Raw genomic sequence first — 17,816 nt, 5'->3', positions numbered from 1 at the left:
GAACCAGCTGCCTACACCACACAGCTAGAGCTCAAAAGCCCAGTGTTGAGGGAGCAACATTACAAAAAGAATAAAATCTAGAACAATGCCCACTTATATAAATGAGAAGCACATACACACAAATGGCCAATAAACCGTGAAAAGTGCTCAATTTCATTAGTCATCAGGGAAATGCCAATTAAAACCACAATGCGAAACCTCTGCACGCCCACTCCAGTGACTGAAATGAAAATGACAAAAATATCAAGGGCTGGAGAATGCAAATGAGCCAGGGTCCTCGCACATTCACTGCAGGTGTGGCGCACCTTGGTAGAACCACTCTGGAAAACCGTCACACGGCGTCCACTGAAAGCAGAGCGCTTCGTCGTGTGGCCCAGAAATATCACCGCCGAGTGTGTATTCCCAGAACTGGGCACGCGTATCCAGCAACACCCAAGTCCTGGCACGTTCATAGCTGTGCTATCTGTAATAGCCCCCAAACAGAAGCCACCCAGCACCCATTGGCACAGATAAGTGAACGTGGGAACGGTCAGCGGGATCTACACAGCAACTAGGACACACGCAGTGCACCTGCAAGCTACAGCAGGCCTGGACGGCACGAGGAAAAGCTGCCCAGGGAAGCCAGACACGGGGTGCCACGGCTTTCCAAGCTGGTTCTCCCAGTATCCACCTCACCACAGCCGGCCTGCCCTCTATGATTCTATTTTAAATAAGTGGCGAAGCCAGCAAAGGGAATTCGAGGTGAACACAGGGCAGCGTGGTGATGGTGAGGCGCAGGACGGGGACCCGCCAGGTGCCAACAACACTGGGCTTCTGCGTGCTGATTGTACGGATTTCGTGTCCAGCTAGAGAAACCCCCGCCCCCCACTGAGCCCTCAGGTCCACGCACGGTCCCGCAGCTCGGTCCCAGTGGAAATAAAATCCAGGAAGAGAAGCCCGGGACTGGCAGAGGGAGAACACAGGGGCACAGACAGCAAGGATGCCGACAGGTAAAGACCTGCTTGTCTACGGGAGAGGGCGCTTGCGTGGGGCGGGCAGTACCGTGGGGTAGCTTCATGAATCGGGCAAAGAAATCGAGTAACGCGACAGAGGAGGCTGGCACGGAAACGCGGGACGACCGGCTCCACCCAACTTTCGGCCTGAGACCAGGGCCGGCGCAGTAAAGGAAACACTCACTTAAAAGCCTCTGCTCGCTCCCTGGGAGCTGCCTGCATGTCCCCATTACTGCTTTAATTCAACAGGGGGGCTTGGCAAGGGCTCCTTGCAGGGGGTGCTGGTCTGCAGATGCCGGCCGCCACCCCCCCAGCCCGAGTTGGCCCTGCCCAGGGCTCCCTCCCAGGGGTGCTTCTCCCCACCACCCGCTGAGCCCCTCTCTGGCCGGCAGCCTCCAGTGGCCTGCACTCAGGAGGGTGTGAAAACCTCGCCTGTGCTGGAGTCGAAGGCACAGGGTCTCCGGCTCCCAGCCCAGGCAGCTTCGCTCCAGCCCTACCTGCTGCTTGGCTGCAGATCTGTTTGCAAGGGTGAATCTCTGTTCAAGCGAAAGAAGCCAGGTGGTGGGAGATCCTGGAGTGGGGGTGGGGGCAGGACCTTCCTTCTCCCAACAGGCATGAGCTCCGGAAGCTGGGCCCCCCTGCACACACTGCACTTCTCACTGTGGCCACCAGTGGGAGCTGCCGGCCAACCTGAGGCCCATCAGGGGCCAGCCGTGGACGATCTGTGGCCCACCAGTCCCCTGTCCTGAACTTTTCTGTACACCGACTTCCTTACTGAGCCCCTCCTGCAGATACAGGCAGCCCCCTGGCACACCCTTGGGGCCTCCAGTGACCCCCAGAGCCTCACGCCCAGGTCCCAAAGGGACCATGCCCTGCCCCACCCCCCCCAACAATGGAGGAGCAGGTGTCCGTCTCAGTCCCCAAACCCGGCACCTGCTTGGCCCTCCAAGAGCCTTGCAAAGGAGGCAGGAGAGGAGCGGGAGACAACAGTTGTGTGTGCCCTGGGGCACTCCCGCAGTGGCTCCAGGCAGGACCACCACACGGGGAGCCCACCAGCCCCTCCAGTGGCAAAGGCTGGTGGGCTCCTGGGGGCTCCAGGTGCTCCTCTGACCATGTGATTGTGTCGCCCGCGCACGGATCTCTGTGCCCACGGCTGTCTCTTGCTAGTGATGGTGTCTGTGTGTGAGGCCCGTGTACCTGACACTGTGTGACCTCCCCCGCCTCAGCAGCAGGATGTGTGTGAGTGCATCTGTGTCAGCCACGGTGTGCGGGTGTGTGCTGGCTGCTGGTCTCTGGTCTGGGTGGGGGATGTGTGTTTCTATCAGCACGGGGTGTCCACGTGTCTGTCACCCCCTGGATGCATGCGTGTGTGTCAGTGTGCACATATCAGAACAGGTGTGCATATCAGTGTGTGTGCTATGCGGGTGTATGTCAGTGTGTCTCAACGACTGCCAGTGCAGGTGTGCACGTGTGTCAGTCCCAGTGTGCACACGTGTGTCAATGTGCACACAGGTCAGCACAGGTGTGCGTATCCATGTGTGTGTCAGTCCTAGTGTGCACATGTGTCAATGTGCACATAGGTCAGTACAGGTGTGCATATCCGTGTGTGTCAGTCCCAGTGTGCACATGTGTCAATGTGCACACAGGTCAGCACAGGTGTGCATATCCGTGTCAGTCCCAGTGTGCACACGTGTGTCAACGTGCACATAGGTCAGCACAGGTGTGCGTATCCATGTGTGTGTCAGTCCCAGTGTGCACACGTGTCAACGTGCACATAGGTCAGCACAGGTGTGTGTATTCGTGTGTCAGTCCCAGTGTGCACACGTGTCAGTGTGCACATAGGTCAGCACAGGTGTGCGTATCCGTGTGTGTCAGTCCCAGTGTGCACACGTGTCAACGTGCACATAGGTCAGCACAGGTGTGTGTATCCGTGTGTGTCAGTCCCAGTGTGCACACGTGTCAACGTGCACATAGGTCAGTACAGGTGTGTGTATCCGTGTGTGTCAGTCTCAGTGCGTGTGTGTCAGCGCAGATGCCCGTATGTCAGGGTGTGCCAGAGCAGGTGTGCACACGTCCGTGTTCCCCAGGCACACGAGTGCGTCAGTGCCGGTGTGGTCCGTTGGCGCGCGTCAGCCCCAACGCGGGGGTCAGCGGCCGCCCGTGTCGGGCAGGACGGTGTCCGTCTCGGACCCAAAGCGGCTGAGGCTGTGTGCGCGTGGCCACGCACTCCGGCGCGTGCCAGGGCGCGTGCCGACACTTGTCGGTGCGTCTGTCCGTGCCGCCGTGAGCGCCCCGCGTCCGTGCGTCCGTCCGCGTCCGCGCGGGCGGCTGTCCGGGCAGGGCGCCCCGGCGAGGGCCGGTGCGTTCGCCCTGCGCGCGGGCGGAGCGCCACGTGCGGAGCCCCGGGCGCGTCGCTCTGGGGCGGAGCCAGCCCGGGGCCCCGAGCCCCAGGCCGAGCCCAGGCGGGGCCCGCCCCCGACCCCGCCCCCAGCCCGAGCCCGCGCCGCCCGCCGAGCCCGGGAGCCCGAGCCGAGCGGCGGAGCCGAGACGGCGGCGGCGGCGCCCGTAGGATGCGGGGATCGCGCCCCCGGGGCCGCTGAGCCCGTGCCCGGCGCCCGAAGCCCCGCGCCGAGCCGAGTCCGCGCCGAGCCGCAGCCGCCCACCCCGGGGCCGGCGCGGGGGACCAGCAGGTGAGCGAGCAGGCGCCCTGGCGCCCTGCAGCCCCGGCCCGGCCGGAGCCCCCTCCGCCCGCCGCCGCCCAACTTTGCAGCCCGAGGGCCGAGCCAGCCGCTCCTGCGCCCGCCTGCCCTGCCCGGGGCTCCCCTCCCCCGGCCGCTCCCTCCCCCGCCGGCGCCCCCCGAGGGGCGAGGAGGCTGAGGAAGGGGCGCGGAGAGGCCTGGCAGCGGGGGAGCCCCCCGGAGCGGGGCGTCGCTCCTCGCCGGGCCCCCTCCCCCGCCCTTTCCTTCGGGGTTTCCCTTCGCGCTGTCGAGGGCCGGGGAGGGGGCGCCGCCGGCCCGGCTTCGCGGCCACCCCTGGCGCAGGCTCGGGCAGGGTCGGGGGCTGGGACCCGGATTCCCGAGGCCGGAGACCCCAAGGTCAGAGCGGCGACCGGGCGCGCAGCGAACGTGGGGCCGAGCGAGCGAGGCCGGGAGCGGGGCGGAGACCCGGGCACCCCCCTCGCCGGCCGCGGGGCTGTCCTCCCTGTGGGTCGGGAGCTCCCTGCGCGCTCACGGGGCCCTGTCCGTGCGCGCGCGGACCGCGAAGGGATGTGGCTGCCCTCTGACGCCCCGCGCGCCTCGAAGATGGAGCGGGCTCCGCGCCTGCCTCGCGCCGACCCCGACAGACCCACTGCGCCCACCGTGCGGCCCCGACCCGGCCGGGGCGCCCTGGGAGCAAGTGGAGGTTACTTGCCTTGCCCGAGGGGCCCGGTGCTGCTGGGGGCCCGAGGTGCGGCGAGCCCCCGTGGGGACCGGGCCCTGGCTAAAGGCCCCGTCACGCGAACACCTGTTGGAGGGCAGCACACAGCCGCTTCGCCAAGTCAGGGTAGAGGGTGCGGGCGCAATGCACGCACTTCCGCTTACTGCCTGGAGCCCGGCCTGGGTCGGGGCCCCAGAGAGCCTGGGCTGGCTGCTCACCTCCCGCTGTCTCCCAGCCCGGGCCCAGCTGGCACTGCCCGGTCGGAAAGGCCCGTGGCGCCTCCAGCAAGCCTGGCGCCTTAGCGTCTCCTGGGCCCCCATCCGCCAGGACCTAGAGGGTCGCCGAGGAGCAGAAGCCCAGCCCCTGGGTGCTGAGTTGAGCCCCTCCACTTGTCTCCTCGAGCTGCAGCCAGGCAGGGGTGCCGGAGCGCGTGATGACCAGCGGGCAGGTGGCGTGCCGGGGCCCCAGGGGAGGGCAGGGGCAGGGCGTGAAGCCCAGACCCCATGCAACAATGCCCGCCCCAGTTCTGAAAGACACCTCATTGAACTTTGCATCTCACTTGCCATGACCAGTCTTGTACAAGTTGGGGATCCTAGGCCCAGGGGAGCCCAAGGACATAGCCAAGGTCACCCGTGGACTGGGGACACCATTGTGGGTGAAGATTCCTTACAGTCCACTTCCTGGGCCACAGTCAATCTAGAATGATCCGAGAAGGGAGCCTGGCCCTGGGGCACCAGGAACCAGCGTGGAGGCCCACGTGGCCCCAGCCACCGCCGTGCTGAGGTGCCGAGCCTCGGCTGTGTGTGGCGATCAGAGCTTCCTCTGGAAGAGTTCCAGGGTTGACTCACTCAGCCCGGAGAGAGCTCGGAGAGCTGGTGGGGGGCATCGGAGGCCATGGGGCGTGGGGGCAGAGAGGCCGGGGTCACGGGGCGTGGGGAGCAGAGAGGCCACGGGGCGTGGGGGCAGAGAGGCCACGGGGCGTGGGGGCAGAGAGGCCACGGGGCGTGGGGGCAGAGAGGCCGGGGTCAGGGGGCGTGGGGGCAGAGAGGCTGGGGTCAGGGGGCGTGGGGGCAGAGAGGCCGGGGTCACGGGGCGTGGGGAGCAGAGGAGCCAGCATCAGGGGGCGTGGGGGGCAGAGAGGCCGGGGTCAGGGGGTGTGGGGAGCAGAGAGGCCAGGGTCAGGGGGCGTGGGGGGCAGAGAGGCCGGGGTCAGGGGGCGTGGGGGGCAGAGAGGCCGGGGTCACGGGGCGTGGGGGGCAGAGAGGCCGGGGTCACGGGGCATGGGGGGCAGAGAGGCCACGGGGCGTGGGGAGCAGAGAGGCCGGGGTCAGGGGGTGTGGGGAGCAGAGAGGCCGGGGTCAGGGGGCGTGGGGGGCAGAGAGGCCGGGGTCAGGGGGCGTGGGGGGCAGAGAGGCCGGGGTCACGGGGCGTGGGGGGCAGAGAGGCCACGGGGCGTGGGGAGCAGAGAGGCCGGGGTCACGGGGCGTGGGGAGCAGAGAGGCCACAGGGCGTGGGGAGCAGAGAGGTCACAGGGCATGGGGGGCAGAGAGGCCAGGTCCAGGCAGTCGGAGCGCAAGGGCGTCCTATGAGCAGAAGGCCCCTCCTGCCTCCCTGGGCAGGGCTGGAAGTGTTACAGTGATAGAAGTAGATCCGAGCACCCACTCAGGGTGCTAGCGGGGTGATCACCATTAGCCAAGCGGGTCAGGGGTGTCTTTCTTAAAGGAGAGAAAAAGAAAAACGGTGCCCCGGGTTTTGAAGGGTGGATAGGAGTCTTCAAGGTGAGGCCAGTCCAGTCCCGCCACGAGGACCCGCCTGCACGGAAGCCCCAAGAAGTGAACTCGCAGTCGCCCATCGAGGGATCCGTTGGGTCCCATGGTGTGAGGCAGGAGCAGGGTGGAGTTGGAGCCAAGGTCACAGTCACAGGGCCCTTAGAGCTGTGCTCAGGAATTGGGAATTTATCCTCAGTAATGGTACTAAAAATAGCCGCATTCACGAGTGCTTTCTGCGGCCCGGACCTCGGAGCTTCCTAAGGCTCCTCTCGCGGGATCCAAGCATCTACCCTGCCGGTCAGGGCCGGAACAGTGGGGGCCGTGTGGACGGGGCGTCATGGGGTGAGCCCAGGTGCTCAGCCATCTGCCCTGTGCGTACCCGTGTGGACGGGGCGTCATGGGGTGAGTCCAGGTGCCGAGTCGTCTGCCCTGTGCGTACCCCGTGTGGACGGGGCGTCATGGGGTGAGCCCAGGTGCCGAGCCGTCTGCTCTATGCGTACCCCGTGTGGACGGGGCGTCATGGGGTGAGTCCAGGTGCCGAGTCGTCTGCCCTGTGCGTACCCTGTGTGGATGGGGCGTCATGGGGTGAGCCCAGGTGCTCAGCCGTCTGCTCTGTGCGTACCCCGTGTGGATGGGGCGTCATGGGGTGAGCCCAGGTGCCGAGTCGTCTGCCCTGTGCGTACCCTGTGTGGACGGGGCATCATGGGGTGAGTCCAGGTGCTCAGCCGTCTGCTCTATGCGTACCCCGTGTGGACGGGGCGTCCATGGGGTGAGTCCAGGTGCTGAGCTGTCTGCTCTGTGCGTACCCCGTGTGGACGGGGCGTCATGGGGTGAGCCCAGGTGCTGAGCCATCTTCCCTGTGCGTACCCGTGTGGACGGGGCATCATGGGGTGAGTCCAGGTGCTGAGCCGTCTGCCCTGTGCGTACCCCGTGTGGACGGGGCGTCATGGGGTGAGCCCAGGTGCTGAGCTGTCTGCCCTGTGCATACCCCGTGTGGACGGGGCGTCATGGGGTGAGCCCAGGTGCTGAGCTGTCTGCCCTGTGCATACCCCGTGTGGACGGGGCATCATGGGGTGAGTCCAGGTGCTGAGCCGTCTGCCCTGTGCGTACCCCGTGTGGACGGGGCGTCATGGGGTGAGCCCAGGTGCTGAGCCGTCTGCCCTGTGCATACCCCGTGTGGACGGGGCGTCATGGGGTGAGCCCAGGTGCTGAGCTGTCTGCCCTGTGCGTACCCCGTGTGGACGGGGCGTCATTGGGTGAGCCCAGGTGCTGAGCTGTCTGCCCTGTGCGTACCCCGTGTGGACGGGGCGTCATGGGGTGAGCCCAGGTGCTCAGCCGTCTGCTCTGTGCGTACCCCGTGTGGACGGGGCTTCTGTGGGGTGAGCCCAGGTGCTCAGCCGTCTGCCCTGTGCGTACCCCGTTTGGACGGGGCGTCCATGGGGTGAGCCCAGGTGCTGAGCCGTCTGCTCTGTGCGTACCCGTGTGGACGGGGCGTCCGTGGGGTGAGCCCAGGTGCTGCGCCGTCTGCTCTGTGCATACCCCGTGTGGACGGGGTGTCCATGGGGTGAGCCCAGGTGCTGAGCTGTCTGCCCTGTGCGTACCCTGTGTGGACAGGGCGTCCGTGAGCCCAGGTGCTGAGCCGTCTGCTCTGTGCGTACCCCGTGTGGACGGGGCGTCATGGGGTGAGTCCAGGTGCTGAGCTGTCTGCCCTGTGCATACCCCGTGTGGACAGGGCGTCCGTGAGCCCAGGTGCTGAGCCGTCTGCTGAATGTGTACCATCTCCCTGGTGGAGACCCCGGGTGCCGTCAGAAGTCTCTGGAAGGGAGATGACGGGCAGGTCCCTGCGGTGGTAGGGCCAGTGGCTGCATCCCTCCGCCCTCACTAACATCTGTGCCCAGTGAGGGAGAGCTGTCGCCTGCAGTCCGGCCAGGACGGCAGTGGGCAGGGAGGCGAGCGCTGGCTTGGGCGATGGGGCGCAAAGGCGAAGTCCCAGGTGTCTCTGGGTTCTGGTGGGAACCTGCTGGTGGGACACCAGCACCCGCAGGTAGCTGGGTGGGGGGGTCCGGGCTGGGGGTGGCAGCTCAGAGGCCTCTGCAGAGGCGCAGCCGGGTACAGTCCAGCAGAGTTCCATCCTGGGACGCTCCCTCCCCTGGAAAGCTGTCCGCCAGACGTTGGGTCCTGGGTGCGCCCCGGGCGGCAGTGGGAGAGGGGGCAGGCCGTGCAGGCGTGGAGGCAGGAGGAGGCAGCCGAGCGGTGACAGCCAGGGGCTCCGTGCGCTCCGGCCAGGGGAGCTGGGGGCGTCCCTGTGTCTCCCTGTCGTGAGACGGGGACACGGCCCCAGGGGAGTTCCTGGGCAGAGGGCAAAGGGTGACTCCTGGGAAAGAGTGCCCCTCCGATGGACGGATTCTCCGCAAGGAAGGCATGATTCGGTGAGAACAGAGCGGGGGAGCAGGAGGTGAGGACGTGGAGACAGCATGTGTAGACAGCTCTTTCCGAGAGCTTGATGGTTGAAGAGGGCAGGGGGAGAGAGAGGGGAGCTGGCAGGGTGAGGTGAGGCTGGTGAGATGGCTGCTCCCGCCACTCCTGCGGGGGCCGCTGGCAGGGGTGGGCGGGTCAGAGAGCCTCCTGGGGGCCCCGGGCGATGGGGTGAGCCCTCCTGCTGAGCCCCAAGGACACAGGCCTGGAGCTGAGCGGAGAATGGCTGCGGGGCTGGCCGGGGCTGGCCGGGGCTTGCCGGGGCTGCAGAGCGAGCCCGGCCCTGGGGGGCCCGGCCCAGGGCTGGAGGCAGGGTTCAGCCTGGGGAGGCCCTGCAGCGCCTCCGTTGTACCGTAGCGGTTTCTAGAGGGTGCCCACACCTGTTCTGCGAAGTGTACAAATGATAGCACTACGCAGGCCCAGAAGTGGACTTTACATAGTGCCCAGCGCCACAAAGGAGCTAACGCGGGGTGACGTGAGGGATGGGGGGTCTCTGGGCTGGCAGAGACCCCCTCCAGAAGGAGACTCGACTGAGACCTCAGTCGCAGATAGGCAGAAGCACACTGGGGAGGTCTGGGGGAGGACTCATGTAGCGGGAGCTGCACGTGCAAAGGCCCTGGGGCCGGGGCGGCAGAGCGGGGGGGGGAGGCAGGGCGCCTTGCCTCCGCGGCTGACCCCTCCCTCTCGATGGCCTGCCCCTTCGGTTATGCGCGGTTGGCAGCCCTTCCTGGGCATGAGACTATTTTTAGACGCAACTCTTCTCTCTGTGGGCCTAGAACATACTGTGTCTTTTAAAGATGATCAATACGGAATGGTGCTATTTATAGAGACCCCACGGCGAGTCCCGGGGCCTGAGACCCCCAGGTAGTGGGGGAGGAGGGACCAGGCTCGGTGGGGACAGACCCCGCAGCTGGCACGGGCTCGGGGCTTCCTGATGCACGGATTCTTGGAAACCGGTCTCTCCTCCCTGCAAGTCCCTGGCGTGGGCTGGGGACCTGGAGGCCCCGTCCGCAGTGTCGCTTCCCGGGCTGGACCTGGTGCCGCACGCCCCACCAGAAAACCCAGTTGTGATTCTTTTTCTGTATGTCAAGCGACACAACCCTTACGATTTATGTATTCTGTTTACTTGGAAGGCAGAGTGACAGAGAGGACTTCCGTCCGCTGGTTCAGTCCCCAGATGGCTGCAACAGCCAGGACTGGGCCAGCCACTCCTCTCCCACAAGGCTGGAGGGACCCGAGGACTGTGCCGTCTCCTGCCCCTCCCCGGGCAGTTAGCAGGGAGCTGGATCAGAGCAGAACAGCCGGGACTTGAACTGGTGCCCCCACACGGGAGCTTGGCCAGTGCAGCTTAACCCCTTCAGCACAGGGCCAGTCCCCGGTTGTGGTAAGCACAGTCAGAAACTGATGGTGACAGCTTGTCCCTGTCTCATGACTGTTCCTGTCTGTTTACTGCTCCAGAGGGTCAGAAAAGAATACTGAGGCCACCTGGCCCCCCCAAACCAGTTCACCTCTTGGGTCAGGGCAGAGAGGATGCAGGCAGGACACGGGGTTGGAGCTGGGGGCCCAGAGCAGCCAGGGGAGGCTTCCTGGAGGAGGTGGGGTTGCAGCTCAGCCCTGCAGGGTACACAGAACTGGGAGAGACAGGGGCTCGGGCTTCATCTCTGGGCCTGCGGTTGGGAGAGAATGTTTATGCTCTGGGGCCTGCGCGTTTGCTCTCGGTCTGCTTGTGATTAAATCTCCCAGGGAGGCCGTGGAAAGTCAGGTTCCCACAGGGGTAGCGGTGGGGTGGAGGGAGGAAGCGGCTCTCGCGGCTCGTGAGTGGGCCCTGGAAGGTCCCTCCGCCTGCGTCGCCCAGGGCTCTGGCTGCCCTGCCCCGCCCCGGGAGGCCGAGGGCCACGCTCAAGGTCGCCTGGGCCCTCCAGGCAGCCCCGGGCTTTCTCTGGGAGTGGACTTGGAACTCCAGGCGCCTCCTGGCGTGCGGGGGGTGGTGACGGCCTCCTGCCAGCTCTTGGTTCCTCGAAGGCCCGCGGGAAGGAAAGCCTGCTCAGAGACGGCAGGACCGGGAGCGGTGACCTGGCTGCGGGCACCAGATCCGTTCCCCCAGCACGCTCCCAGAGAGGGAAGACCAGAGCCCGGGAGGGCCCGGCCCGGCCAGCAGAGCCCAGCCTCATCGACGGCCAGGGCCTGCCCTCCAAGTGCACTGCCGCCCAGCCCAGGAGCCCCAGCTGGCGGACGCGGGCCTCCCACATGGCCAGGCCTGGGCGGAAGCAGGTCCCGGAGCCCAGCCAGTCCTGCCGCATCGCTGGGTCGGATGCCGCACAGCCTGGCAGTTAAATAAAGCGACCGCGCGTGCCAGCAAGGCTGGGAACCCAGGGAGCCCCCCTCTGTTGCAGAGCCTGGTGCCTGGACGAGGGATCACGCTGGGCTTCTGTTTCAGGAAGTGTGGGGCGGGAGGGGGAGAGGGAGCCGCCGGCCCCAGGCGAAGCTGGACGTGGGTCCCTTCCGGTCCCGTCTTTGATGCTGTCTGAAGGACTAGTGCCCGGATGGGGCCCTCGTGGCCTGGAAGGCTCGCACAGCTGACAGCAAGTGAAACCGCAAACCCAGGCACAGCCTGGCCCAGAAGACCCCACCGCTGTGGCGTCCGCAGCCCGAGAGCTCCTCTCTGGAGACGGAAACCAGAGCCGGTGGCCGGGAAGGACCGTGGGGCTCCCCGGGGTGAGGACGCGGTGGCGTCTTAGCCGCGGTGGCAGGTGCGCAGGCGCACGCGTCAGTCAGAACCTGCCTCACCAGGCTCCTGAGTCGGCGCCTGCTCTTGCTTGTTCAACTGCACTTCAGTGAAAGTTGCGCATTCGCTGTCCTGCGTCACGGTCATTTGGGCGGCACAGATTTAGTGTCTTGCTGGATTTGCTTAACTTCTTCCTGGCCATTAAAGAGCCCAGAGGGCAGGCCCGTCAGGTTTTTCCTCTCTGAGTGCACAGTAGGTACAGTCGATGCCTCGGTTGCCATGGCGTCGGTCTCCCCAGTGCACACAGTGGGTACCGTCGATGCCTCGGTTGCCATGGCGTCGGTCTCCCCGGTGCACACAGTGGGTACCATCGATGCCTCGGTTGCCATGGCGTCGGTCTCCCCAGTGCACACAGTAGGTGCCATTGATGCCTCGGTTGCCATGGCGTCGGTCTCCCCAGTGCACATAGTAGGTACCACCGATGCCTCGGTTGCCATGGCGTCAGTCTCCCCAGTGCACACAGTGGGTACCACCGATGCCTCGGTTGCCATGGCGTCAGTCCCCCCAGTGCACACAGTAGGTACCATCAGTGCCTCGGTTGCCATGGCATCGGTGCACCATTCCCCTGGGAAGCTTTTTTTTTTTTTTTTTCAGCTCAGGTATCAAGAAAAATTAGGTGGAGGAAACTGGGCTAGAGAGGGTGCTTCCTGGACCACAGGTGGGTCCTTGCGTGGCCTGATCGCGTTTCCTGGGGCACCAGTGCCCCCGGGGACCAGCTGGCTGTCCACCCTGCAGACACAGCGCCCAGAGCAGGCGGGGCCTTGAGGACAGCACAGGCCGCTCAGCACAGCCGGACCCTGCTCAGCGGCTCCTGGGTTGAAGGAGCCCCTGAGCCCCGGCCCCTCGTGCCTCCTTTGTGGGAGGGCCAGGAGGAAGACGCAGGTCTGGGACAGCCTCTCCGGGCCAGGGCACCCTGGAGAGGTGGGCAGAGCGGAGCAGGGGAGGTTTCCTGTCAGCCGAGGCTTCAGCCTGGGTGTTGGAATAAATGAGATGCAAATGAATGCAAATGAGGGCATCCCCAGCCTCTCCAGTAGGCGTGCTTGCCTGCAGGAGGCGGGGGGGGGGGGGGGGGGGGTGCTGCAGGACTTCCCTGGGTCTCCGTGGCAGGCTGCGGGAGGGAAGCCCGAGGGCCGAGGGGCCCAGGCTCCGGGCTGGACGGGGTTAATGCCTGTGCGGCCTGCGGGGCCCTCCTTAGCTGAGGCCCCTGTGCAAGGACGCGCCAATGCGCCTGAATGCAGCCCCCCCCAGCACCAGCTGGCTCCCCCACGGGGCCTTTGTCCGAGCCCTGGCCCCTGTGTAGATAATTGCCTGGGCGGGAGGGAGGGTCTGAGGCAAGCTGTCACCCCTCCCCCTCCCCCCAGCTGCCCAACCTGTGGCTTGAGGCTCCACAACCACCCCCACGGCCACCGCCAGGAGCCCGGGTGGCCGCTGGCCGCTCCCACGAGACGAGTCTCCTCCAACCCCACCCACGCCTCCTGCACCCCCAGCGCAGCCTCACCCCCAGAAGCCAGCCTGCTCCCAATGTACTGGGCACCCAAATGCAGTCCTGTGGAATTTGAGACTATTCCTTTAAGACATGTTTATTTGAAAGAGTTAGAGATAGAGGGAGAGACAGAGACCTTCTGTCCACTGGTTCCCTCTCCAGACAGCTGCAATGGCCGGGGCTGGAGCCATCTGGCTCTCCCACGTGGGTGCAGGGGCCTGGGCACCACCGTCCTCAGCTGCTCTCCCGGGCCGTCAGCAGGGAGCTGGATGGGAAGTGGAGAGCTAGGACGGCAACAGCACCCATGTGGGATGCCTCGGTCACCACAACACCGGCCCCCAAATTTTAACCTTGCTAGCCGCTCCATTTCAAAAGAGCAAATAGGCGCCAGCGTTATGGCAAAGAAGGTTAAGCCACTGCCTGCAACACCGGCGTCCCATGTGGGCGCTGGCTCGAGTGCCGGCTGCTCCACTTCCCATCCAGCTCCCTGCTCGTGGCCTGGGAAAGCAGCTGAGGCTGGTCCCGGTGCTGGGCCTGCACCCACGTGGGAGACCTGGAGGAAGCTCCTGGCTCCTGGCCCAGCCCTGGCTGTTGCAGTTACTTCAGGGAGTGAGCCAGGGCAGAAGCTTCTCTCTGTCTCTCTCTCTCTCTTTCTCCCCCCCCCCCCCCGTAACTCAGACTTTCAAATAAATAATCTTTATGTAAAAAAAGGAAACAGATGAAATAGAAACAGGTGGAACTGATTTGAACACATGTAATCCATGTAATCCTGTCAAGTTAGGCATTATCTGTTTAGTTTATAATCAGTTTTTTTTTTTATTTTACAGGTAGAGTTATAGACAGTGAGAGAGAGAGAGACAGAGAGAAAGGTCTTCCCTCCTCTGGTTCACTCCCCAAATGGCCGCTATGGCTGGCAGCGCTGTGCCGATCTGAAGCCAGGAGCCAGGTGCTTCCTCCTGGTCTGCCATGCAGGTGCAGGGCCCAAGCACTTGGGCCATCCTCCACTGCCTTCCCAGGCCACAGCAGAGAGCTGGACTCTAAGTGGAGCAGCCGGGACTAGAACCCGGCGCCCATATGGGATGCCGGCACCGCAGGCGGAGGATTAACCAAGTGAGCCACAGTGCCAGCCCCTGTAATCAACATTGAACTCACTCCTGAGAGAGTGGACTCCCTCTGTCTCATACTGGGCCTTCAAAAGCATCAGCGTGGATTCTCGGCCCCGCTAGTCGCCTTCCCAGCCTTGGAGGGAGCGACCACCCTGTGGACCCCGGGCCCGCGGGCAGAGCCTGGCCAGGGCTCTTGGGGAGCACCTGCCAGGCCTGGGCACTGCCAGAGACCAGAGCAGCCTCACGAGGGTCACCGACTGGCCCAGTCCGGGCTGGTGGGCCGCAGGCAAGCCACACACTTCCTGCGGGCCCTCTGTGCCCTGCGAGGTTGGAGGCGGTGCCGCACCACGGCCAGGCTCCCAGGCCTGGCTTCAGGGCTTCCCACCTGCAGAGCCAGGGTGCTCGCCCTCCTCCTCCGGCTGGCGCAAGGAGGAAGCAGGGGAGTGCGCAGAAGTACTTAGTGCAGGGCCGTGCCGCCGTGAGCCTGCGACGTGTCACCAGCTCAGAGGTGGGGAAACAGAGGCCCCGAGGAAGGACCAGGGTCACCGCGTGAGTTTGCGGGCTGGGCGGCTGGAGAGTTAGTCCAGCGCTCATTCCCCTCCATTGCTTCCTTCCCAGGCTCTGTGCTGGGCCCGGCTTGGGGGCTCAGGATGAAAGCCAAGGACGAGGGAGGACGTGGAAGAAGGGTTTTCTGTCCTTTGACAAGACAGGTGCGCCAAGGGCACAGGGCAGGGCAGGGCCGGCCAGGCGGGGCGCCTGCTCTGTGCCACGAAGAAGGCCCCCCGCGTGAGACCTCCTAGGACTATGGCAGAGGCCTGGTCGGGCCAACCTCCTCTCACCCTCTGTGCCCGGTGGGTAGAGCTGTCGACACACGTGTGCCCCACCACGGCCCCGTGGCACGGGGCCTGCGTAGCCTCAGTTGAACGGAACAGAGAAACCTCAGTTAACTTGCCCACAGGTACATGGCCCGCGAGTGGCCAGGGCCTGGGTGCACGTGGGCCAGCTGGCCCCCTCGCCACAGCCCCGCCAGGGCCGGGTTCTCTGGTCCAGGCCTCGGTGATCCTGGGCAGGGATTTCCTGTGCCGGCCGCCAGAGGCGTTCTGTGCGTTTGTGCATCAGCGCCTGTGGACGTGGGTCCCCTCGCGTGGGAGGAAAAGTGCGCAGCGAAGTCAGCGTTGAGTTATTCCGTCGCTAAAATCCATCTGTGAGTTGAGGTGCTCATTAGTTAGCCTGTTCCCCTCAGGAAGCAAGGGCTGCCTTCACTGATGGGGAGAGGGGTCCCCAGCTCTCGTCTCGGTGTTTGGGGCCCTGTGGCCGGCCGGGGTGCGGTTCTGGCTTCACCTGCTGCCGCTGCCCCGCTGCTTCCGTTCTGCTGTCCATGGTGTTGGCCATGCAGGTGCGCCCAGCTCCCCAGCAAGCCCTTGGCCCGAGCAGAGGGAGGGCCCGTGCGTGCCCGCGGAGTGTGCCCTTGGTGCTTGGCCCCTGCCTCTAGAACACCCACACCCTCCCGTCAGCCTCTTCTTTGAGACCGGAGGCAGGCAGAAGGAGTGTCCCTGCCCCGGCCGGGCCCAGGTGGACCCCGTGCCAGACCCCTGGACTGCACCGCTGAGAGAGGAGAGCCCAGAGCAGAGGAAGCGGCCAGAGATTTTCTAGGAAGCCTGGGAGCCACTTCCAGCGGCTGCTTTGCATAAATTTACATGGCAAAGACTGTGCTTTGCATGTTGTGTTCCAGAGGCTCGGATTCCAAGGCGACCGAAATGCCAGACAGCCGTGACTCAGGATCGCGGGAGGGGAGTGGGCAGGAGGGCGCGAGGAGCGGGGAGGCCGGGCCGTTCCCTCCTCACCCCAGGGGCGGCCGTCCGCCCTAGTGTGTCCAGGACTGAGCGGGATCCCAGACGGAGGAGTTTCAGTGCTGGGAGGCGGGCAGCAGGAGCTGGTCCCCTGCCTCCGCGCACACCCAGGACTCGCCTTGGGCTGTGGGTGTCCCAGGTTCCACCACTGCCACCACCCGTGGCCGAGCCCAGCGTGTGCCCCCGTCCAGGAGCTCCTCTTTCCGGAAGGGCCCCCACTCTGGCCACCTACAGCGTGGCTCTGCCCTGATGTGGGTGCCAGTATTCCAGCCAGAGGCTCCGGAGCGGGGCACCCATCCCAGCCCTAAGAAGGCGTGTCCAGGCCATCCGGGGAGACCAGCTGAGGCCAGGAGGGGGCAAACACTGGGTGTGGCTTCACAGAGGACAGCAGTCAGCGTGGGGGGCTGGGCCTGCACCCACCTCTCCCTGCTTCTCAGTGGGGTGCGGGTCCCCGAGCTGCTGAAGGAAGCCAGGTGCAGGCAGTGGGAGGACAAAGGGGAAAACCGATCCCTGCCCACCACCACCTCCGCCCACCCCAGGAGCCGCCTGCAAGGCCCGAGACAAAGGCCGTTTACTTTGGAACCTGAGGCCGCCTGGCCGTGGCTGCGGGGAGCAGGCGGCCTCATTGGGAGTCTGGTTTCAGTTGCTCCCGGCCAGGGCTTGGTGGGCAGGGGCGGTCGGGCATGGCTCCTGGAGGTCACTCTGCCCCTCCCACTGGGCCCCACGGCAAGACGCAGAGTGGAAGGGGTCAGGCCCAAGAGTTGGGGAGTAGGTGGGATCCCCCGGCCACACTTCCCCCCGGGAGAGCCTTCGGAGCTGTCCCCCGTAGGAGAGACCCAGAGCCCCATGTGCGGGGGACGTGGGGACGGCCTCAGAGGACCCCCAAGGACTCGGGGCCACGCCGACCACCTGCCTCGCCTGCAGACGAGGAAGCCAGGTGCAGAGGACGGCCCCCAGGGACCCTTCCCCCTTCCTCTACAGTTGGCTGAGCCTGACCCCAGAATCGCGGTGTTCACAATAAAACACGCGGAGCTGGAAGAGAAGCCGGTTGGTGGAGATGCAGCCCTCAGAGCACCCAGAAGCCAGTTCTGCAGCGTGACGCGTGTGCTTCTTGGTGACCGGCTTAAACCTGGCAGCGGTGGTGGGCGCTCACTCCGTGGGACAGGGAGGCGGGGCTCCGTGGTCCCCCACCTTCATGATTGACGGAAGTGCTGCAGAGGAGTCAGAGCCTGGGGAGAGGGAGCCCCGATTCCCCCCGTAGCTGGGGAGGGGCGCAAGGCTCGGGGCTGTGAACGGTCTGTCCTGTCTGGGTGCTACTGCGCAGCTGTGCCCAGTGTGCAGACAGCCACCCGTGCACGCATGGTCACCTCTGCGTGCGCCGTTTACTTCCATACAAGTCGCGAGCACACCTTGGCCACGCCGAGCTGCACGGCGGGCAGGTGCCTCTGAGCCCGGCAGGTCCACAGGGGTCCGCGTGTCTCCCGCTCCCTCGCGGGCACGCGCACATGGTTGGGCGCAGTAAGCAAACGTCATCCGTCGGAAGTGATGCTCAGCCTGGGGCGTGGCTGCCGACTTAGGGTGCTCCTGGGGAGGGGGCGGCCCTGCGGGGGGCTGCTGTCATCCACACTGGCACTCTCACTGTTTCAAGAAAAAGCAGTGATCTTATTGTTTCTGTCAAAATAAAACCAGCTCGTCGTAAAGAATTCAATCAGCGGAGGAGAGTACAAAGAAGAAAGTTTAAAATTATATCCAAATTTCCACCAGCTGGGAAAAAAACCTCCCATCGCATTTGAAGCTGAGTCGCAGCTGTCTGTGCAGAGAGAGGGAAGGTAGACAGGGAAGTCCTTTCGCGAGAAGGGAGCCTACTCACCTGCTATTTTTAACCAAGATGCTCCTCTACCCGACTTGAACGAAGGGAGGGGACTCAGCATGGGGAGGC

At 65.1% G+C, this 17,816-nt stretch overlaps 1 protein-coding gene across 7 annotated transcripts in view; it reads left to right on the top strand.

The window, feature by feature from the left end:
* The first annotated feature begins 3,522 nt into the window (after positions 1-3,522).
* SCN5A (sodium voltage-gated channel alpha subunit 5) overlaps positions 3,523-17,816 on the top strand; it is a 79,908-nt gene continuing 65,614 nt past the window's right edge. For all 7 annotated transcript variants that reach the window (XM_070073050.1, XM_070073051.1, XM_070073045.1 and 4 more), the window contains exon 1: positions 3,523-3,682. The gene's annotated coding sequence lies outside the window, so the exon portion shown is untranslated. The remainder of the gene's footprint in view (positions 3,683-17,816) is intronic.

The sequence above is a fragment of the Oryctolagus cuniculus genome, chromosome 4 (genome assembly GCF_964237555.1).
Source record: "Oryctolagus cuniculus chromosome 4, mOryCun1.1, whole genome shotgun sequence".
NCBI lineage: Eukaryota > Metazoa > Chordata > Mammalia > Lagomorpha > Leporidae > Oryctolagus > Oryctolagus cuniculus.
This window is presented reverse-complemented; position numbering and strand designations above follow the sequence as displayed.